This window comes from Symsagittifera roscoffensis, chromosome 6 (assembly GCF_963678635.1).
Source record: "Symsagittifera roscoffensis chromosome 6, txSymRosc1.1, whole genome shotgun sequence".
Classification (NCBI taxonomy): Eukaryota; Metazoa; Xenacoelomorpha; order Acoela; family Convolutidae; genus Symsagittifera; species Symsagittifera roscoffensis.
The window spans coordinates 39,763,747-39,784,222 of NC_087067.1; the positions used below are offsets into that span (position 1 = coordinate 39,763,747).

A 20,476-nucleotide genomic window follows, 5' to 3' on the forward strand; every position below is an offset into this window, starting at 1 on the left:
AAATAAATTTTCATTAGAATGTTTTATTTCAAAACGATCCCGCACCGGAGTTCCATGGATAATAATCGATTATATTGGAAAAATGTTGTCTGAAATGTTGTCATTATAATCCATTATAATCCATTATAATCCATTATTGTGGCAAATTTAGACCACGTAATCGATTATGTGGTCATTATAATCGATTTTTTTGAAAAATAAAAATCCATTATAATCCATTATAATCCATTTTTTTCTTCAATATAATCGATTATTTTGTCAAGAAAATCCATTATAATCCATTTTAATTCGTTAATTAAGGCTATTCTATTTTTAGTTCTTTCTATGTCTGGAAGAAAAAGCAAGTTTAAAAATGTAAAATTCCAAAATTTTTCTAAAATCATGCAGTTAAAGCAAAGAATCATTTAAGACATAGAATCATACATTTAAAACGAATCAGAAAAACAGGTTAAATGTGTTCATCTTAATGTTCTCCCATTTGTTCATATTCATGTTCTCCTAAACTTCTCCAGAACCAGTGACCTCTGCGGGCATCGGGTAGGAGGCCCAGTGACCTCTGCAGGCATCGGGTACGAGGCCCAGTGACCTCTGCGGGCATCGGGTAGGAGGCCCAGTGACCTCTGCGGGCATCGGGTAGGAGGCCCAGTGACCTCTGCGGGCATCGGGTAGGAGATCCAGTGAGGGCAACTCTGTTCCAACCTGCGAATCTTCGACGGAATCATTGCTGAAATAACTATGAAAAATCGCAGCTTTATCTATGCAACAAACTCTGAATTATACATGAATCAGAGTCTTACTATGATAGAGTGGTCCCTCGAAAAAGCAACGATGATAGGCAGGTCCCGCATGCATTTCGCATGTTTTAATTATAAAACTAGTTTGTGTATAAAATATTCATTTCAAAAATTGCGCGAAAAATAATGATTCAGAAACTTCATAAAAAGTGTAATCACTACAGTATTTATATTGGCTCTTTTTCCTTTTTCCCCCACTTGCAGATTTTTATATTTGAAATTACTGTTCTTTTTGTCCGATTTTCGTAAAAATTGACATGCAGACTAATTAGGCCATAATAAGCATATTTGGTCTTATATTTAACCTTGTAAAACACTCATTAGACACTCAAAAAATCTATGTTTGAGTGAGGTGGGGGGGGGGGGCTTTTTAATTAAGAAATATGCACGCTTCAACTAATTGTACGGTTGAAAAACCATATTTGTTTTAACTTATTTGTCTTATTTCCTCAGCGGGCATGGGGTAGGAGAACCAGTGACCTCAGCGGGCATCGGGTAGGAGAACCAGTGACCTCAGCGGTCATGGGGTAGGAGAACCAGTGACCTCAGCGGGCATCAGGTAGGAGAACCAGTGACCTCAGCGGGCATGGGGTAGGAGAACCAGTGACCTCAGCGGGCATCAGGTAGGAGGCCCAGTTACCTCAGCGGGCATCGGGTAGGAGAACCAGTGACCTCAGCGGGCATCGGATAGGAGAGCCAGTGACCTCAGCGGGCAGGAGAACCAGTGACCTCAGCGTGCATCGGGTAGGAGTACCAGTGTCCTCAGCGGGCATCGGATAGAAGAACCAGTGACCTCAGCGGGCATCGGGAAGGAGAACCAGTGACCTCAGCGGGCATCGGGTAGGAGATCCAGTGAGGGCAACTCTGTTCCAACCTGCGAATGATTAAACAATCAGGGAAAAAGAAAAAACTGACACATAGGGGCAGACATACAGACGCACGCAGGGGCACACATACAGACACACGTAGGGGCGCACAAACAGACACACACAGGGGCACACAAACAGACACACATAGGGGCAGACATACAGACGCACGCAGGGGCACACATACAGACACACATGGTGTCCATATACAGACACACATAGGGGCACACATACACAGACACACAGGGGCACACAAACAGACACACACAGGGGCAGACATACAGACACACGCAGGGGCACACATACAGACACACGTAGGGGCGCACAAACAGACACACACAGGGGCACACAAACAGACACACATAGGGGCAGACATACAGACGCACGCAGGGGCACACATACAGACACACATGGTGTCCATATACAGACACACATAGGGGCACACATACAGACACACACAGGGGCACACAAACAGACACACACAGGGGCAGACATACAGACGCACGCAGGGGCACACATACAGACACACATGGTGTCCATATACAGACACACATAGGGGCACACATACAGACACACATACTGGCACATGTAGAGACACACTGTGGGGCACACATACAGACACAAACAGGGGCATATGTACCGACACACATAGGGGCACACATTCAGACATCCATAGGGGCATACATACAGCCACATTGAGGGTTACAAATCAGACACATGTAGTGCCACACATACAGACAGACACCTATGGGGTCTACATACAGACAAACATAGGGCACACATACAGACACACGTAGAGGAACATATACAGATACAAGTAGGGGCACCCATACAGACATCCATAGGGGCACACATAGAGACACATTGAGGCGTACAAATCAGACACATGTAGTGCCACACATACAGACACACATGGGGGCCACATACAGACACACGTGGGGACTACATACAGACACACATAGGGCACACATACAGACACACGTAACGTAGAGGAACATAAGCAGATAAACATAGGGGCACATGTACTGACACTCATGGGGGCCACATGCATTCACATCTAGGGGCAGACACACAAACACTCGTAGGGGCACACATGTTGGCCTCATACAGACACACTGAGGGGCACACATACAGACACACACAGGGGCACAAGTACCGACACACATACGGGCACATGTAGAGACACACATGGGGGCACACATACAGACACACATAAGAGGCAGACATACAGACACAGACAGCGGCACACGAACAAACACACATAGGGGCACACATTCAGACATCCATAGGGACACACATACAGACACAGGTAGGGCCACACATACAGACACACATGGGGGCCACATACAGACACACATGGGGGCCACATACAGACACACGTAGAGGCACATATACAGATACACAGCGGCACATGTACAGACCCACAGTGAGGCACCGGTACTGACACACGTGGGGGCCATATACATACACACATAGAGGCACAGGTACAGACACACGTAGGGGCACATATACAGACACACGTAGGGTACACATACAGACACGTAGAGCAGACGTAAACACACGTAGGGGCACACATACAGACACACGTAGAGGCACATATACAGATACACGTAGGGGCACCCATACAGACCAACAGCGGAACATGTACAGACACACATAGGGGCACATGTACCGACACACATGGGGGCCACATACATACACACATGGGGGCACAGATACACACACACGTAGGGGCACATATACAGACAGACGCAGGGGCACACATTCATACATCCATAGGGGCACACAAATAGACACATATAGGGGCACACATTCAGACATCCATAGGGGCAAAACTACACACACGCAAGTGCACATATACAGATAAACGTAGGGACTCACATTCAGACATCCATAGGGGCACACAAACAGACACATAGGGGCACATATTCAGTTATCTTTAGGGGCACAAGTAGTGACACACAAAGAGGCACACATACAGACACAGATATGGGCGCATACAGACACACTTAGGGGTACACATATAGACACAGGTAGAGGCACATATACAGATACACGTAGGGGCACCCATACAGACACACACAGGGGCATATGTACAAACACACATAGGGGCACATGTACTGACATATATGATGGCCAAATACATACACACATAGGGTCAAAGAGACAGACACACGTAGGGGCACATGGACAGACACATGTAGGGGCACACAATCAGGCATCGATAGGGGTACACATACAGACACACATAAGGGCACATGTACAGACACACGTAGGGGCACACAAAAAGACACACATAGGGGTACAAATACAGACGTACGTAGGGGCACATATACAGACAGGCATAGGGGCACACATTCAGACATCCATAGGGGCACACAAACAGACACGCATATGGGCACATCTACAGACAAACATAGGGGCACTTATACAGACACAGGTAGGGGTTCACATATAGACACACGTAGGGGCACACATACAGACACACATAGGGGCACACATACTGACACACGAAGAGGCACATATACAGATACACGTAGGGGCACCCATACAGACACACACAGGGGCATATGTACAAACACACATAGGGGCACATGTACTGACATATATGATGGCCAAATACTTACACACATAGGGTCAAAGAGACAGACACACGTAGGGGCACATGGACAGACACATGTAGGGGCACACAATCAGGCATCGATAGGGGTACACAAACAGACACACATAGAGGCACACATTCTGACATCCTTAGGGGCACAAGCAGACACACGTAGGGGCACACATACAAACATCCTTAGGGGCACACATAAAGACACATATAGGGAAACACATACAGACACACGTAGGGGCATATATACAGGCACACATAGAGGCACACATTCAGACATCCATAGGGGCACACAAACAGACATGCATATGGGCACACATACAGACACACATAAGGGCACGTGTACAGACACACATGGGGACACATATACAGACACGCATAGGGGCACACATTCAGACATCCAGGGGCTTACAAACAGACACGCATATGGGCACAAGTACAGACACACATATGGGCACACCTACAGACACAGGTAGGGGTACACATACAGACACATAGGCGCACACATACAGACACACGTAGAGGTACACATACAGACTTACATATGGGCACACGTAGAGGCACATATACAGATACACAGGGGCACACATGCAGTCACACACAGGGGTACATGTACAGACACACAATGGGGCACATGTACTGACACATATGGTGGCCAAATAGAAACACACATAGGTTTACAGATACAGACACATGTAGGGGCACATAAACAGACACACGTAGGGTCACACATTCAGGCATCCATAGGGACACACAAATAGACACACATAGGGGCACTTATTCAGACATCCATGGGAGCACAAGTAGAGACACACGTATGGGCACACATGCAGACACACGTACGGGGCACACAGAGATACACATAGGGGTACACAAACAGACATACATAGGGGCACACAATCAGACATCCCAAGGGGCAAAAGTAGAGACACACGTAGGGGCACACATGCACACACACAGAGAGGTAAATGTACAGACACACATAGGGGTACACATTCAGACATCCAGGGGCTTACAAACAGACACACACATGGGCACAAGTACAGACAAACATATGGGCACACCTACAGACACAGGTAGGGGTACACATACAGACACACATAGGCGCACACATACAGACACACGTAGAGGCACACATACAGACTTACATATGGGCACACGTAGAGGCACATATACAGATACACGGGGGCACACATGCAGTCACACACAGGGGTACATGTACAGACACACATAGGGGCACATGTACTGACACGTATGGGGGCCACTTACATACACACATAGGTTCACAGATACAGACACACGTAGGGGCATATAAACAGACACGTAGTAGCACACATTCAGACATCCATAGGTGCACACAAACAGACACACGTAGGGACACACAATCAGACATCCATAGGGGCACACAAACACACACATAGGGGCACACATCCCGCCATCCATAGAGGCACAAGTAGTAACACACAAAGGGGCACACAGAGACATCCTTAGGGCACACAAAGACACACATAGGGGTACACATACAGACACACGTAGGGGCATATATAAAGACACGCATAGTAACACACAAACAGACACGCATATGGGCACATGTACAGACACACATAGGGGCACACATACAGACACAGGTAGGGGTACACATACAGACACACGTAGGGGCACACATACAGACACACGTAGGGGCACACATACAGACGCATAGGGGCACACATACGGACAAACGTAGAGGCACATATACAGATACACATAGGGGCACCGATAGACACACAGGGGCACATGCAGACGCACATAGGGGTATAGACAAACATAGGGGCACATGCATTGACACATATGGTGGTCAAATACATACACACATAGGGTCACAGATATAGACACACGTAGCGGCACATATACAGACACACGTACATTCAGGCATCAATAGGGGCACACAAACAAACACACATAGGAGCACACATTCAGACATCCATAGGAGCACAAGTAGAGACACACATGCAGACACACGTAGGGGCACACATACAGACACACACACGGGCACACATACAGACAAAGGTAGAGGCACATATACAGATACACGTAGGGGCACCCATACAGACACACAGGGGCACCCATGCAGACACACACAGGGGCACACATGCAGACACACACAGGGGCACATGTACAGACACACACATTGGGGCACATGTACTGACACATACAGGGTCACAGATACAGACACACGTGGAGGCACAAATACAGACACACGTAGGGTCACAAATTCAGATATCCATAGGGGCACACAAACAGACATACGTAGAGAAACACATTCAGACATTCATAGGGGCACACAAACACACATAGGGGCACACATACAGACACACTTAGGGGTACACATACAGATACAGGTAGGGCACACAAACAGACACGTAGAGACATACATTTAGACATCCATAGGGGCACACAAACGCACACAAAGGGCACACATACAGACACACTTAGGAGTACACATACAGACACAGGTAGTGGCAGACATACACACATGGGGCCACAAACAGACATTCATAGGGGCACACATTCAGACACACATAAGGGCACATGTACAGACACACGTAGGGGCACACATAAAGACACACTTAGGGGTACACAACCAGACAGAGGTAGGGGCACAATAAGAAACACATGGGGCCACATACAGACATCCATAGGGGCACAAATTCAGACACACATAAGGGCACATGTACAGAAACACGTAGGGGCACACATGAAGACACACATAGGGGTACACATTCAGACTTCATAGGGGCACACAAACAGACACATATGGGCACATGAACAGACACACATTGGGGCACACATACAGACGAAGGTAGGGGTGCACATGCAGACACATATAGGGGTACACATAACGACACACACGAGGCCACATACAGACACACATGGGGACCGCATACATACACATAGGGGAACACACACAGACACACATAGGGGCACACGTACAGACACACGTAGGGGCACATACAGATACAGGTAGGGGCACCCACACAGACACACGTAGTAGCACACATTCAGAAACACCTGTGGGCAACATACAGACACACATACAGACACGCGTAGGAACACATATATAGATACACATAGGGGCACCCAGACAGACACACGTAGGGGCACACATACAGAAACACCTGTGGGCAACATACAGACACACATACAGACACGCGTAGGAACACATATATAGATACACGTAGGGGCACCCAGACAGACACACGTAGGGGCACATTTTCAGACATCCATAGGGACACACATACAGACACACATAGGAGCACATGTACAGACACACATAGGGGCACATTTTACACACATTTAGATGCACATAAACAGACACAGGTAGGGGCACACATACAGACACACATGGGGGCCACATACAGACATCCATAGAGGCACACATACAGACGCACATAATGGCACATGTACAGACACACGTAAGGGCGGACAAAGACACGTGGGGGTACACATGCCGACACGTAGGGGCACACATGCCGACACACATAGGGTCACATGTACAGACAAACATAGGGGCACACACACAGACACACATGGGGGCACAGAGAGACACACAGCGGCACACATACAGACACACACAGGGGCACCTTTACAGACACACATAGGGAAACATAGGGATACAGGGGCTTATAAAGAGACACATTGGGAACACAAACACAAATAATGACAAACACAGACAAACTAAATTACTTAGGCTAGTGCAATGGGTTCCAGATTGCAAATACAGCTAACACGAGATGTCCAGAGCCAACAGACCAACGGAGAGTACTTGATCGCAAAATTAAGGTATCTGTCGTCTCGAAACACCAGTTTCTAACTTCAACATTTAGTTTGATTAGGAGTTAGATAGTTATAACTAAAACTTCAAGCAGCAGGCAAATTACACAAATCACGTCAAAGACGAACAGAAAGATTTCAATAGAAGTACAAAACAAAATATATCAGCAAAATATAGCATTGCAACTACTTTATTGGCAACTCTTTCATTTAGGTCACTTGCAAAGAAATTTGATCTTGGAAAAAAGACTTTTGTTATTTGGACTATGATAAATTGTATTAACATTATATTAAACTAGCGTGTATCGCACCTCCGGTGCTTCGGATTTGTGAGAACTAATAAAAACTGCAAATATTGGAAACGATATTTACATACTTTGATTGTACTCCGATAGCGCCCAAAATCAGGGTTAGGAATTCCAAATTTTGCAAAAGTTTAAGCAAGAAAAACTTTGAAAGGAAAACTCGCAACTCTTAGAAGTGCCCTGACAGAGCATCACTAAAGAGAAAGAAACTTCTATTATTCAGAAAGTTTTTATATATAGGTTTTCTGAACATTTGAAAAAAAGACATCACAAACATCCCATCTCGGAAAGTGAAAGCATTCGAGAACGCAAAGTTCGAAAATGAAACTTTGAGAGTACCTTAAAAAACATCAGAATTTACAAACCATTTAAAAATTACAGAGTTTCAAATCTTTTGAACTCTAAATTTTAAGTTTTCTGAAAAACTAAAAAGAACTCATAAAACACGTCATATTTCGAAAACTACAAGGCTTTGGGCAGTCACATTTAGAGGAAAGATTTCCAGATACTAAGAGTACCCTCACAGCTTACAAGTACATAATTGAGATTTCAAAACTTTCAGTTTTTTAAATCTAAGTTTTGTGAAGTTTCTCGAAAAAATTATCAGAAACGTCATATCTCAAAAATTACAAGGATTTGAGAGTGAGGTTTCGAGTCAAAATTCGCAACCCTTAAGAGTGACCCCGGCAGCATAGAACTACAGGGTTGAGAAACTCATTTTTTGTGAAGTTATTCAAATTTAAGTTTTTTAATTGTTTTAAAAACCTGGTTATTCATAAATGAAGGCCAAAATCGCAAAACCTGGGGAAGACCTGAGAACATCCCAAATTTCTGTTGACTGGTTTAAATGAACACTAAAATCAAACTGAAAAATTGTTGAAAACTTAACCATTGCAAATTATGATATAGCTTATACTTGGAAAACTCTTTTGTTAAACATGCAAAACTGATACCTTGAAAAATACTATGCTTAAACAATGCGAGATAGTGAATCCCGCATTTGAATTCATAATAGATTAAATCACATTATTCTAACTGTTGTCTTCTGAATGGCTTGTACCAAACAATTGAAGAGAAAAATAGCCTTCTGAATGTTTTCTAGTAAAAAGTTGAAGAAAAAAATGGAGCACAGAATCAATTCCAAAAACGGAAACGAGAACCGATGAATTATGTACAATCAGCGCATTAACAGCTTGCACCACTTATAAACAAAGTGCGCCATGTGCTTTTGGCCCAGATCATTTAGGTGGCATTTATCATCAGTTTTAAAATCTTCAAATTTGAACTTTCCCGGCGATGCATAACTTTTTGGGAAAGCCGAACGTAGTTTGTTGTTGATCCTGGTTACGGGATTTTCCCATAATCTTTTTTCTGCATTATACTCCCATGGGTGATCACGCCTCGGTAGGAAGCCGCAAATTTTAAGTTTAATGTGATGCTTCAACGCCCCTTCAAATTGTTTCAAATTATGAATTATTTGCTGATCAGTTTTGCTGTTCAAATCGTTGTTGCCGACTATAACTACGACACAGTCAAAACTGTTTGCCTTTTCGACCAAGAAGCGCAGCTTCATGGTAGTGCGCCCACCTTCTGCATCAATTTCCCGGCTGTAACAATGATAGAAAAATAATCAGTCAAGAAATCATGCTACATTTTTTTTACAAAAATCGAGCAAAACTGAGGACTGTATACTAACTTGAATTTATTGATAGCAGGGTTATCAATATAGGAGATTGATCTCCTCAAATTAGAATCTCCAATGAATAAGATTTTTTTCATCTAAAAAACTTATCTAATGAAACCAGAATTAAAATCAACTTTCAAAATTTCAGACAACTAGCCTAGCAACTTTTATCGAAACAGTATAAGTCATATCACAACTGAAGATCTTCTGGATCGCGACTGGTGAGATACAAATAGAGGGAAGCTGCTAAAATATTTTACAAATAGTTCTCCAAATTCAAGCATAGCAAATGGGGGGACTCGCAAAAAATAAATATCAACAACTTAATTTTTTTACTTATGATCAATGAACTTTGGCACGAATGCCAGCCATTTCTCAGTTTTATTTTCCAAAAGTGCAAGTTTTTTCAGTTGGTTTACGGGTAGCCACATTGTCTGGTTCGATCGCACGACCTGAACAAAATTTCGAAACTACAGAAGACGCAGATATTTCCACCAGGTTGATACCCTGCCATTCAACTTTTTCAGCTGCACTGGTTGTTGCAACAGGTTTCCCAGACGCTGCCTCGCTTCTTACCACCTCGCAAAAATAACAAAAGCTATGCAACAACAGAAAACCCACAATTGTCTTAAAAGAAATGAAACTTACAAGGGATTTCAAGGATTTCTCTATACGGACTGTTTGATCAACATGCGTCTTGATCATGGCGCCTACTCCCTCAGTGAGCATCGAAGTTCCCCTATCAAACTTTTGAGCAATGCCATCAAACCGATCCAGACTCGAGTTAACAAAGTCCTTAAACTCCTATAATAAATGATCTTTAAGTAATCAGGGTTTTTAGGATAAAAAAACACAAAAAAAAACCGATGAAAGTTCAATCGTGACAGTTGTGGGTGAACTGGTATTCAAATGCATTGGAGTAGTCAAATGGTGACCACTTTGATGATTTTGATCCGAATCCACGTTTATATCTGTCGGATGGAACAAATTTCTCCTCCTTTTTGAAGCTGGATTGACAGTCCTAGCATTTGTGTCCTCACTAGCCTGATTTATCTCCTGAGGAATGAAACTGTCAAACTGACTTGTGGGATTGAAGTTTGAAGCCTAGGAAATTTGAAAAAATGGAGAAAACAGTTGGTTTATTCATAATCAGAGCCAAAAACTATGATTACCGGTGGTTCCAAAAGAGTTTGTGGTAGTCCTACCATTTGGGTTTGAATATCACTGAAGGTCGGCATGAACGGAGATATTTCAACAGCTGAAGCTTGAACACTCGAGGATCTTTGCAGTTGAGGAGACGGATGTAATACGGTGTACACATTTGGAGGCGGCTGAGAGAAGGCCAAAGGTGACATGGTCACTGCTGGTGCAGCATTTGGCGGATCAAATTCTATCACAGGATGTTCGTTATCGTCTGCATTGCGGCATATAATGGAACTTTTCTTCAAACATTCGTCAATGTATGGCTTTGGACCGATCGCGTCTATTCTCGCTGAGAACATATCCTTACCATACTGAATACAGATTGTTCTACCCGTCTATAAAAAAAAATGAAAGCAAACCTGAGAAAAAAGAACAAAAATCGAAGCTCTATGAATTGAAACCTGGTAGGTTTGACGAATATCAATATGATCCTGTATTTGGTCAGCAAGGGCATGTATCGGCCCAGGTCTTCTGTCTGCAAAGTAATACACAAGTATCCAAGTATTTTGGAGATGCTGTTTTACAGCCATTTCAAGCTCCCTGATTTGGTTGTTCACTACCCGGTTTCCGTGACGAGTACTTGACATCTATTAAAAAGCAGCAAAATATAAACTGGCAGATTACTTGTAATAGTACTGGTAATTCACTTCTGTTCGTATCAAACTACTGATGACTGTTTAGCTTGTATTGAACTGTATTTACGGGTCAATGCGATGTACTTAACTCAAGATCTCAGTTTCAGTTCGCGCTACCATGCCTTTACTCCTGACCTTCCCTGCACTGCCCTCACCTGCATTGCTTCGCGCTCCCCTGCCTCGGCTAGTCTTTCCCAGGCCTTGCTTTCCTTGCCGTGTCAAGCTTACCCCTACCTTGCCTTTCCTTGCTCCTTCGTGCCTTCTCTTACTCTTCCTTACTTTGTACTACCCTGTTTTGCCCTCATGCTTTGCCTCACCTTATCCTTTTGCCTTGCCCTACCTTGCTTGCAATGCCTTGCATCGCCCTAGCTAATGCTTGACCTCCGCTGCCTTGTCTTAACCTGTCTCGTTTACCTTGCCCTCCCCTCGCTTGCCTTAGTTTTCCATGCCCTCACCTGGCCTGGTCTTCTCTCAACTGGCGTGATTTTCTCTTAACTGACCTGTTTTTCCCCCAACTGACCTGATTTTCCCCAACTGACCTGAAAATAACGCCTTGCCCTCCTGGGTTTTACCTTCCGTCACTTGCGTAGCCTTTCCTCGCCCTCTCCTGCAAGCTTTACCCTTGCACCCTCCTGCCTTGCACTGCGCTCACCTACCTTGCCATGCTCTACAATGCTTCGCCTTGACTTGCCTTGCCATGCCTGTCCCTGCCCTCAGTGTCTTGACTTCAATTGCTTTGCCTGGCCCTGTCCTGCCTTGCCTTACACCAACTGCCTTGCTTTACGCCAACTGCCTTGCCTTACACCACCCTGCCTTGACTTGCCCTCATGTCTTGCCATAACCTACCTTGCCTTACCTTCTGCCTTGCCTCAACCTAACAAACCTCGCCTAGTTCTCCCCTGCCTTGCTTTCTCTTGCTCTTTCCGGCCTTCCCTTGCTACTGCATTTCCTTACTTTCCCCGGCCTTGCCTGAGTTGCAGACAAAATCAAAAAAATATATGATAATGGATTGTGCAAAATTTCCTAAAGATACCTTTAGTTGAGCAGATTGTAGCAAACATTAAACAAGGACCTATAAATGAATGATTTGTGGTTTAATGGGAATTGACTCTTTATTTAAAAAAAATCACCTATTAAGGTATGGATTGTAGTAAAAACTGGGTCTAATAATTGGATTGTATTTAAAGTCACGCAGCTGCCTTGAAATGGATGATTTGTATCAAACATTGGTTCTATTAGAATAGATTGTACCAAACTTCAAAGTTGTACGTAAAGATAAAAGAACATACCCAAATTCCGAAAACACATCTATTCAGGAATGGATTGTACCAAACTTTGAGACTTCGGTTAGATTGTATCAATCAAAGAGGTAGGTGCCTTGAAATGAATGAATTGTATCAAACATTGGTTCTATCAGAATGGATTGTACCAAACTTCGAAAGTGTACGTATAGATGAATGAACCGACCCAAGTTTCAAAAGCTTATCTATTAAGGAATGGATTGTACCAAACTTGGAGACTTCGGTTAGATTGTATCAATCAAAGAGGTAGCTGCCTTGAAATGAATGAATTGTATCAAACATTGGTTCTATTAGAATGGATTGTACCAAACTTCGAAAGTGTACGCATAGATGAATGAACCAGCCCAAGTTTCAAAAGCTTATCTATTAAGGAATGGATTGTACCAAACTTTGAGACTTCGGTTAGATTGTATTAATCAAAGAGGTAGGTGCCTTGAAATGAATGAATTGTATCAAACATTAGTTCTATTAGAATGGAATGTACCAAGCTTCGAAAGTGTACACATAGATGAATGAACCGACCCAAGTTTCAAAAGCTTATCTATTAAGGAATGGATTGTACCAAACTTTGAGACTTCGGTTAGATTGTATCAATCAAAGAGGTAGGTGCCTTGAAATGAATGAATTGTATCAAACATTGGTTCTATTAGAATGGATTGTACCAAACTTCAAAGTTGTACGTAAAGATAAATGAACATTCCCAAATTTCAAAAACATATCTATTCAGGAATGGATTGTACCAAACTTTGAGACCTCGGTTAGATTGTATCAATCAAAACGGTAGGTGCCTTGAAATGAATGAATTGTATCAAACATTGGTTCTATCAGAATGGATTGTGGTAAACTTTGAGACTTCGGTTAGATTGTATCAATCAAAGAGGTAGGTGCCTTGAAACTAATGAATTGTATCAAACATTGATTCTATCAGAATGGATTGTACCAAACTTCGAAAGTGTACGAATAGATGAATGAACCGACCCAAGTTTCAAAAGCTTATCTATTAAGGAATGGATTGTACCAAACTTTGAGACTTCGGTTAGATTGTATCAATCAAAGAGGTAGCTGCCTTGAAATGAATGAATTGTATCAAACATTGGTTCTATTAGAATGGATTGTACCAAACTTCGAAAGTGTACGCATAGATGAATGAACCGACCCAAGTTTCAAAAGCTTATCTATTAGGGAATGGATTGTACCAAACTTTGAGACTTCGGTTAGATTGTATCAATCAAAGAGGTAGGTGCCTTGAAATGAATGAATTGTATCAAACATTGGTTCTATTAGAATGGATTTCTAGCCGGTTTTTCTCAACACTTAACAATTTTTTTGGAATTTTTAAAATGTGATTCGAATCATTACTGAAACGGCTTTAATATGAAATATCACTCAACCCAGTCCTATCATTATTTTTGGTACCTGATTTAGCATGGAAAACAAAGCAAAAAAAATGAAACACGCCCGAATACAAAGCTCCTCCCCATTTTTGGCTCTTTTTCCTTCCCCAAACCTCCTCCCCCCCCCCCCCCCCCCACCTCTCTTAAACATGAATTTTATGGTCTAACGAGTGGTTTTACAAGGTTAACTATGAAGACCAAATATGTTTCTCATAACCTAGTTTGTCATGAAATTTGACATGCAGACTAACTAGGTTATGAGAAACATATTTGGTCTTCATAATTAACCTTGTAAAACCAATCGTTAGACCATAAAATTCATGATTGAGTGAGGTGGGGGGGGGAAGGAAAAAGAGCCCTGATTTGTACTACAATATATACTGAAATTTGTTTCAATTGAAACATGTCAATTATGATATTCAGCTGATTTATATCGATGACGGGCTTAGGGGGCTATAATTTTTTTGTTACTAGGCGGGGGGTTTTATGGGAAAGACCCGGAATTTGAAAGAGTTAAAAGAAGCCACACCAATCATAAACATTAAATAACAAAATTAAACAAAAATGGGGCTAGAAGCGAGATTATTTGCAGTGTATTCGACGTAATTTTTCATCCCTCAACGCAAATGCGGAACACTCTCTACCAAGGTATATTAGTGTCGCCACAGTTCGATGCATTTATCAAAACTATCGCTTCCACTGCCAGATCTGCAACAGCAGACTATCGGACAAAGTGAACAGTAACTTCAAATATAAAATTTTGCTCCACCCAACCCATACCCCCCCCCCCCCCAATGTTATCTACCAAAGAATCTTCACCCCTCTAATCAGCTTGTTATAAGACAGGTTAAGAACAAAAAGGATCTACTTAACCACCACCCCCCCGCCCCTTTTTTCAAGAAAGGGTGGGGGTAGAGTAGTTAAGCAGAAACCGGACACATTTGAAGCTGGACAAATTTAAAGGAAACTTACATTGACGAAAATTTTATTGGACCTCGTGGACCGTGTTAATATCTAATTCCAACTCGAATTGTTGTTTTCCTGAAGAAAATTTAAATTAGAGACAAAAATAATTTTCCATAATTCTAATTGAAAATTAGCAAACTCACCTTCAAATGTACTTTCAACTCTTTCAACCTTTCAAATGTACTTTCAACTACTTCTTCGGAAACTGTTTGGCTCCTTTTTGTTTTTCTGGATATCAAATTTCAACCAATATCTGAAATTGGAAATACCTGAACTTTGAAAAACACTATACAGAATGACGTAACCGACGCCCACTGAGGTCACTGCCTCTCTTACCCGAGCCCCACTGAGGTCACTGCCTCTCTTACCCGACAGCCACTGAGGTCACTGCCTCTCTTACCCGACACCCACTGAGCTCACGACCTCTCCGACTCGACCTTTTTATAGGTTGACCAAATTGATTTTCTGAGCTCGTTAAAAAAGACCAAAAACAGCGTATAAATATAAACAGCGCATAGTATAAATTGAGGCCAAAGGGTCGGCTGGGGGTCGAATCCCTGAGGGGGGGGGGGGGTGTACTGCTTGGCGTCCGTTTAACCCCCCCCCCCCTTAAATCCGCTACTGCATTTAATCATATCATAACCGGTCATTGTGAGCCAAGCAAATGATCGCAGGTGGGGTGGCGGAGGGTGAGGGAATGTCATTCTTTGCAATTTCATAGTGAAAAAAAATTTTTAAAAAAAATAATTTGAATCTCCGGAATCTAGCGGAATTTTCCGTTTCAAAAATTTTTTCATATCCCATTAGATTTAGAAAATTCCGCTCTACAATTTGGTATGCAGCTGAAAACATCTTGGTCGGGATGGGCAGAAAAAATGGTAAATGGTTTCAACAAACAAAAAAGACTTTTTAAAAGTTTTACAGGATGCATAATTCAATCCCCCCAGTAAAGTAGAATTCAAATCTTATGATTATAACAAGTCTTCTTTGTTTGCGAACACCATTTACCATAATAGCTGCCAGCCCCGACCAAAAAATTCTAGTAACAATTTTTTGATTAACGTCCCAGGGTAAAGTTCTGGGTTTAATATAACCGTTCCAGGTCTGGGTAATGGGTAATTTAAACGTTCCAGGGCATGTTGAAATAATATAAATATAATAATTAGTCATATTTTGTCATGTTTAGGTCTAATTGCGTTTTAAAGTCAATTTGAGGTCGCACAATTTCAAAACTTTTTTTTCGAAAATTTCAAAAAAAAAATTGTGAAAAAAAAATTAGGAAAATATATATTGAATTTAATTTATTCCATACTAAGCACCTGACATTGGTAACAGTTTCCCTGAAAATTTGAAAGAAGAAATTTGCCATTATAATCAATTATAATGGATTATAATCGATTAAAAATGGATTATTTTGCTTTAAAAACAAATTATATTCTCTTTCAAAAATAATCGATTATAATCCATTATAATCGATTATAATCGATTATATTGGGATTATGTTGCTTAGAAAAATAGTATCATTATAATCCATTTTTAATCGATTATAATCGATTATTATCGAAATTTATTGAGACAGACCACGAAAATTCAATATAATCGATTATTATCCATGGAACTCCGGTGCGGGATTCCCTAAAAAACAAGATTTTGCGCTATTTGAAAGCAGAAATTTCCAAAAGCGTAGAGCTGAAAGTTGATATTGGACTTTTTAAAATTAGGGTTGATTTTAAATTAAAGGTTAAATTACTTTTAAAAAAAGATTTAAAAGACAAATTTTCCAGCTTATTATAAATGTTACGATTGCATTTCATTGAATTCGGTTTAATTTTTAAGAAAGGAGAGGTTTACGGTGAAAGCTCAACAAGGATTTAATTTTTTGATAAAATTTGAGAGTGTTTTTTGGCTTTCCTGAAATAGTTAACAGTCTGTTGGCTGTATTTTGTTAAGGTTGACTGACCATCACACAAAATTTCTCTATTTTCACATAAAAAAAACAAAATAGCACCCAAATTGTTCCCAAAACTCAAAAAAAAATCGCCAAAAAACAATATTTTGAATGTATTTCTATACCGTAATAACAAATAAAAGTCAATTCTGGAAAGTTTTCGTTTTTGTAGTTCTTAGCGTGTAAAACTTTTGTAGACAGTGATTGTAATGTAATGTATGCATTTTAAACTCGAGGTCCTGAAAAAAAATGATTTTTTTTTCGACGAATTTTCTAGTGATACGTAGTTAGCGGTTCGAAAATAGTTTGGAGACATTGAATAATCAATTTTGACGAATCATGGCACAATCATAGCTGCGGATAGGTTTCTTCAGCGAGATTCAGCTATTTATCGACAAAATTTCTAATTCTCAGCAGAAAACTGACTCTAAAGAGTAAGTGGGTTTTTTAGTAAACTCATGTGGCGCAACGAACTGTTTTGGTCTTACGTAATGTTACTCTGCAACAGTGGAGATCATTTAAATTGGTTATAAATTTTTTTAAAACATGCAAAAATTTAAAAAGAAACATGCAACTTCCTTATAAAAACTCCCTTTATTATCTTGTAATATTCTTAGAACCTAATTTTGTCAGCAATTGTAACTTTCCTATGATATTTTGATCGCACTTAACTAAATTCGGGTTTGATTCAATCTTATCATGATTATAATTGTTCCGAATTTCGATACGAAAGTAACGGAATATTTGTGCTCAAATTGGTTGAACGAAGCTTATTTGCCATAATTGATTTGTTACAAGGAATGAAGTCTATCTTTTTGTACTTTATATGGCGTGTGGGGGGATGATTTTCATTTAAAAAATTCAAATTTTAGAAAAAAAATTTTCATTATATTTTATTTAATTTAATTTTTTTTATGAATTACTGCTGCTCAATAAACCTTATAAGGCAATCGGAACATTCAGGGCTTCGCCCTGATACGAGCAGTCTTGTTTTTATAATGATTTTTTTTATTATAATTATGATTATTATTATGATTATTATGATTATTATGATTATTATGATGATTATTATTTATAAAACACACCCAAACACAACGTTCAAATTAATTTTCAATTGTCGGAACGAATTGCACAAACAAAGATGAAAACAAAAACTGGAACTTAAATAATATAAATGTAATTAAACAAATTGTTATACAACGCTTTCTGCTGTAGTAAAAATTTTTGTTTAATGCGATTTCCATTTTACTCAAACCCCAATTTTAATTTTGCGAAACGCTGTTTCATGAAAAAAATGTTCCGGCGTTTCCACTGTCCCAATATCGGCAGTATTTGGTGTTGACGTGTCCCTCCAGATAAAATTTTGATTAATCAGAAAAACAACAAGACTGCTCGTATCAGGGCGAAGCCCTGAATGTTCCGACTGCCTTTTAAGGTTTATGGAGCAGTAATAACATTTAAAAATTCAATGAAATAAAACAAAAGAAATTTTTTTTTCTTAAATGTGAAATTTTTAAATAAAAAATATCCCCCCACACGCCATATAAAGTACAAAAGGATAGATTTCGCTCCATGTAACAAACCAATTATGGCAAAAAAGCTTCTTTTAACCAATTTGGAACAATTTCTAAGACGGATTAACTCTCCGCGTACGCGTTAATAGCGCGAAATATATCGCGCGTGAATTGTCCCAAATTGGCCAAAATCAATCTTTACGATTGAATTTCTTCCAGAATTTTCGACATGTTGTAAGGTTCTCATTTGATTGATAAAACTCAGATACCGTGAATAATTTTTTTCAAACCTGAACATGGTTGAAAAAACAAGCAGAATGACAAAAATTTGTTTTATTAAAATCCGAAAAAAAGGCCAAATCCGCAAAAAAGGCCCTACTAGACTGCTATTTTGAAAGTGGGTAATTTTGCAAAGTTTTGCCGGATCCTTCATGGAGAATCATCCTTGTTTGAATGATTTAGCAAGGTTCTTGCAAGCTCCTGCAAAATAACTTTATTTGGATTGATAAGGTTTAGTTTGTAGTTTCACAAGATGCAAAAGTATTTTCAGCTACAATACAGCTGCGATGCGCATGCACTTTTTTTTGCAAAATTCCAGTGATTTCTTTCGGAATATGATTGAAGAGAAACATTAGAATACACAAACAAGTCTTAGAAAGTAGAACTTGGAGTAATAAGAGACGCGTGTTTGACCTGGTTTCCTTCAGTAAACGGAAAAACAAAGATCTACTGAAAAGAAGTCGTATAAAAGTCTTTTGTTTCGATTTTTCATTAAATACGCTTTCGTATAAAATTATGAACTTAACTTTTTTTAGTCCCTCCTTATTCGGTGCTATCGGGTTTTAGATTTTGTGCCCTACTTCAAGCTCATTGTCTGTTATGTTCGGCGAAGGGGGGGAGGCGATGGCTGCGTGAAAAAAAATAGCACGGCATTAAACTAACATCCCCATATGACACTAATTTTGTAAAATGACTTTATAACTTAATAATTGATGAAAAAAAATGGAAAACCATGAATAGCTTCAAGTTCATCAAAATTTCTGCAAATTGCTGCGGAGCAGCTAATTTCCCTACCCTCCGTTGAAATTGTTGGTTGAATGCACTTTGTTTCGAGTGCATTGTGAAAAAATTCGATGATTGCTGTTTCTAAATCACTTTAATGAACTCCCTTATTTTAAGAATTGTTTTTTGAAGCTTGCAGTATTTAAAGCCGCTTCGATAGTCGTCGGAGGCATAAATGTTCCTGAAGAGATTGCCTACTGTACTGAAAAAAAATTGAAAGGATATAATTTAATATTAAACATAAATTCAAAGATTTTTTTTTTGAAAAAATGAATTGGATCACGGGTCGCTGGATGTGACTACAGCCCTTAAATCAAAAATTATTATTTTCCCGCGTGGGCCAACTTTTCAGATGCAGTAGTTGCAAAGGGCCACTAAAA

The 20,476-nt window shown here is 40.6% G+C and overlaps 1 long non-coding RNA gene across 1 annotated transcript; it reads right to left on the reverse strand.

Moving 5' to 3' along the window:
- Nucleotides 1–399: 399 nt before the first annotated feature.
- Nucleotides 400–15,821, reverse strand: LOC134848270 (uncharacterized). The gene is made up of 3 exons (XR_010162915.1): nt 15,716–15,821; nt 15,579–15,647; nt 400–1,668 (listed from the first exon to the last, which is right to left on the reverse strand). It is a non-coding gene; the product is annotated as an uncharacterized LOC134848270 (long non-coding RNA).
- Between the last annotated feature and the right edge of the window lie 4,655 nt (nt 15,822–20,476).